The 5,226-nt window shown below is 31.5% G+C and overlaps 1 pseudogene; it reads right to left on the minus strand.

Annotated features, from left to right (window-relative positions):
- Positions 1 to 970: 970 nt before the first annotated feature.
- On the minus strand, positions 971 to 2,711 carry LOC131623974 (geraniol 8-hydroxylase-like; annotated as a pseudogene).
- Positions 2,712 to 5,226: the final 2,515 nt, after the last annotated feature.

Here is a 5,226-nt window from a genome sequence, read left to right on the forward strand (position 1 = left end):
GATTTAAATCATTCTAAAATCGGTGAAATCGTGTAAAATCATGTAAAATCGTTGGATTTTACTCTTTGACCTAATTTTACTTTTTTGTCAAAATTTATAAATCACATCACATTTTATATTTTGACCCATAAATTTTTTGTATGGATTTTTTATTTTATTCACATTCATATCTTAGTTATAATATTAAAGAATCTTTAACATTTGGAGATGGATTTAATCAAGTCGAATATGAATGTTCTAATGAAGATGATGTTGTAGAAGGATTGAACTTTTGATTAAGTTGAAGATGAAGATGAAAAGATTTGTTTTCCTAAACTTCAAAAACTTATGAAATTATTGTTTTTTTTATAATCTTTTAGATGTTACTTTTTATTATTTGATGGACAATTTATGTAGTTTGATACAAATTTGTGAATATTACACTTTATTATGATGATATAGTATAATTTTGCTTTATTATTAAGTTAAAATTTCAAATAATTAATGCATTTAAAATATTATATAAGTATATATATGTCGCATATATAAATTTAATATAATTTTAATATGAGGTAAACTCTATGATTTTACGTTTCGATTTTACGTTTCGATTTTACCTAGATAAAACGAGTTAAGGTAAAAACTCGATTCTGACAACCTTGGCTGCAAGTTTATGACTTTGTTTAAATCTATATGCTTTGCAAGAATTAAACATCAACAAGATTATAATTACATAAGAAAAATAGATATTTGTGAAAAATGCAAAAAAAGTAATTTACATAGTCACAAGACTATATTCACATTATATAATTATAAATTGATCAATCTTCATTCTCTTGGGTTTTTCTTCTGTTAAGTTAGATCTGAACATACCGATGGTACATGGCGGTGCTATGAGTATAAAATAATTTTATTATAAAATGATTCAAAAAAAGAGTATAAAAAAAACAAACGGAATATGTTACTTATTTCAAACAATGAAATCCCTATTTCTACAAATAAATTCAAACAGTATTACAACAAATAAATAAATAGTGTTTGCTAAACATATTTCAAATAGCCCTAATTGCATATTCTTTCGGGAACAACTCTTAGCGGCTGAGACTTCTCTAATGATAGTCCAAACTTGTCCTCCATGTTCATATCTTGTATTTTCATTCCATCTTCTAATTTCCAGTTAAAACAATTGATAAATGAACCCAACATCAAATGTAACATCTTTGTCGCTAACGGTATACCAGGACAAATTCTCCTTCCAGCACCAAATGGTAGAAGCTCGAAATTGTGACCTTTTGCATCAATTTCAGAATTTAAGAATCTCTCTGGTGAAAACAAATTTGCATTTTCCCAAACACTTGAATTTCTACCAATAGCCCACACATTGACCCAAATTTGTGCATCTTTTGGGATTGTGTAGCCATCAATTTCCACATTTGCATTGGCTTTTCGAGGAAGTAAAAATGGAACGGAAGGGTGTAATCTAAATGTCTCTTTTAATATTGCTTGTAAATAAGGAAGCTTAACAATATCTGAATCTTCAACTGGTTTTCCTTTGCCAATGATTTGTTCCAACTCTTGTTTTGCTTTTGACATAAGCTTTTCATTTTTGAGCAATTCTGCCATTGCCCATTCTAGAGTAGCTGAAATTGTCTCCGTACCAGCAATAAATAAAGTCTGATAAAATCACAACATTCAATTAGTATATACTATCAAATGAGTGTCAACGGTTAGTCAAGGAATTCCTAAACAACATTTATTTATATTTATGTACTATTAATGTCAAAGAGATAGGAAAGTACCAGAGATAAATGTGTGATTTTGGCAATGCTCATTTCTTGGCTGTTATCTTGAGCAATGTTGAGCAACTTACTTAGCATGTCATTGTTTGTGTCAAAACCTTGTACTTCCCTCAGCTTCAATCTTTCATCAATTAAACGTTGGAAGATATCAAAAACCTTCTGAGCATGAACAGCGTTACGGCGTTTAATACCTTGTAGATCAAAGTCAAACATATTTAACGCAGGAAAAAGATCAGCAATGTTTGGTTTTCCACACTCTTTCAATATATTCACAATTAGCTCCTTGAAATCTCCAACTGATTCACCAGGTTGAACCAAATCTACAGAGAAAATAGTATTTGACAACAAATTAATTGATGTCTTGAAAACCATATCTCCAATATTAACAGCTTCGTTAACCAGACTACTTTGGTTAATATCGTTGAGACAATCTTTCAGTTTCTGAAGTCTTATTCCCTTACTCTCATCGAGTGTTTTGTTAGAGAATAATTGATTATTGCATAGTTTTCTTAACTCTCCAAAGAGGTGCAATTGGTAAGAATGCAATGTTGTATTTGTGGTGGTCATGAACTTTTACAGCACCGGGAACGGTTCTGTTAGATAAGAGATTATCATGTGTTTGGAGTATTTGTTTGGCCATGTTGGGTGAAGATACAACTATGGTTGTTACTTGACCTAACTTTAGACTCATGATTGGACCGTGAATTTCAGATAATTTGGCTAAGGATTTGTGTGGCTTTTTTCCTAATTGATGGAGGTTTCCTATAAGAGGAAGAGGAGTAGGTCCTGGTGGAAGTTTGATAATGTTTTTAGTGCATTTAGAAAGTAGAAAATAGAGAGTGAATGGTAATAGAAATAGGAGGATCATAGAACTTAGCAAAAACTCCATCTATGAAACAAAGAGATGTATGTATGTTGTTGTTGTAGCTATTCAGATCTGTCATTAGAATTTATAGGCAACATGAAACATGGTATGTGGCTATGCTAGGAGTCAAATATGGAGGAAATTGTTCTCTTCTAACCTGGTTGTAGTTATTAAACTTCCAAATGACTGCGCCTTTTAAATTATTAAATTGCCAACTGTTGTTCTCTTGTAACCTAGTCGCTAATGATAGGAATTAGGAACTGCCTTTAAATTAAAAAACAGTACGGTCTGCGGCTTTTAAACTAATTAATTGGTCATGGCCACCTTAGTCTTCATTAATGAAATAGTAAAATATTATTTTTCTTTTAATCTTTTGATTATATTTTTATACGATAAAATCGTTTGCATCAATTTCATTGATATAGTCAAATTGTTTAAGTTTAATATATCAATTTTAATAAACTGAACTCTTTACTAATACTTATAACACTACAAAAAAAACCTGGTTTACCTGGTGATCATAAATCCCTCACAACACAAGAAAACCCCTACAATGCCAATATAGTGGAGGGGCATAATTCCCATGTTGTAATTAATAATAGTTAGTGATCATTGGTGTCACTATAGAAGAAAAAATTAAAATTTGCTGAGTGGCAATGACGCCACAATTCTTAAAATAACCATGCAACCAAAAACTTGCGAAGCAGATGTTCACTTTGTAGATTTATGCTGCAACATTGTTGGATGAAAATCACGCCGCAACATTACTAAGTGTTAATCACGCCCTAACACTCTATCCCAGGTGATCAAAACAGCGTGCCAGTTGTGTTAGGATGCAAATCAAACTTTACTTTTTTGTTGTGTGTAAACACCTTGCAACGCATATGTTTGCCAGGAAAAAAACACCTCGTAATTTTATGATTTTAATAAAAAAAAAATCTTATTATATTTATATTATTATAAATATTTATAATAATATAAATATAATAATAAATAATTTGTAGCCAATAATATTTTAAATTCAAAATTTAATAAAAATATTTAAAAACATAATTAATTAAAAATATTTAAATTTAAAAGATGTTAAAAATGTTAGACAACGACAACTTATCTTGAGGGGGTGAATAGATCCCGAACTTTAAATTTCAAATTTTAAAGGTGTTTAAACAATGGCGAGCGGAAACAATGAGGAGTTTTTTAGGCAGTTCACCGATCGTCCTCGCTACGGCTACGTTTGTCCCCAATTCCAATTTGAAATTGATATATCAATCTTACTATGCAAAAAATTGATTACAAAAGATGTGTAGCAATCCAACCCTTTAAACCCTATGTTTGATGTCGATCCTTGCACTTCTCTTCCCTTGATCCGAGTTTGATCAAGTCACTCAACAAACACCCATTGATTCATCATCTCACGCTACTCCTTTGCAAGATACCATCGTTGTTCAAAGCATTCACTCGGTTGAATCCTAATTGGGAGTTATTGTCACCCAAGATGACCAATTGATTCACCGCCTCAGGCTACTCCTTTGCAAGAACCTCTTGTTCTTCAAAGCTCTTCACTCGATCGAATCCAATTGTGTAACTCTTGTTGAAAACCCCCAAATCAACACCTTGATGTTGATGTAAAATCCCTCACAGTTTTTCCAATGAAACCCCCTATGATTCTAAACCCAACCTTAGGTTACCACCAACCTAAATTAAATGTTATCAACCAAGTCTATATGACACCCAAACAATGACTGATCATGTATACTTTATTTATGTGTATGCATAGATGCAAGGTTAAAGATGATGAGCAATCTTAGTATGTGTTTACATAGTTTCATCAAATTGAAAATGATGCATATATGATATATTTATACTAGTGCAAGTTGGAGGGGATAGGGAAACCTAATGATGTGAAAAAGGATGCAAATTTTTAGAAAAAAACCGAATATGTCGACACATGTAAGGCATGTGTCGACCTATGTAAATTCATGTGTTGACCTATATGAGGTTATGTATCGACACATTAAAACAGAAGCGACATGCTTCAAAACTGCAACATATGTGTCGACCTGAAATACGTATGTGTCGACACATAATAGTAATTTTGAATGCATGTGTCAACCTGAAAAGTAGTATGTGTCGACACATACAAACAGAAGCCACATGCTTCATTATTGAGGTACATGTGTCGACCACAAGCACGTATGTGTTGACACATGCACTTGTGTTTTGAGCAGAAAATGATTTTTCAAGCTTGCAATTGATTTTTAATGCTATGTAATTTTTTTTGCATGATACCTTTTTCAAACATGTTCTAAGGGAATTCTAAGATTCGTAATGCAAAGGCGCTAATAACGACTCAGAGATATCGTTTAATATACAAAAATGCTAAAGTTTTCCTAAGTTTTGACATCATACAAAACATCTAATGAGCAAGTGCACTCACAAAAAAATTTTAAATCCAAAATTAGTTAAAAATATTTTACATATTCTACAAATTAAATTTAAAAATAGTTAATTAAACAAAAAAGTTAATGTTCTTCACCCTCCTCTTTTTCTTCTTCCTCATCCTCGTCATCATCCTCGATTACG

The sequence above is a fragment of the Vicia villosa genome, unplaced genomic scaffold (assembly GCF_029867415.1).
Source record: "Vicia villosa cultivar HV-30 ecotype Madison, WI unplaced genomic scaffold, Vvil1.0 ctg.000089F_1_1, whole genome shotgun sequence".
In the NCBI taxonomy this organism is placed as follows: domain Eukaryota; kingdom Viridiplantae; phylum Streptophyta; class Magnoliopsida; order Fabales; family Fabaceae; genus Vicia; species Vicia villosa.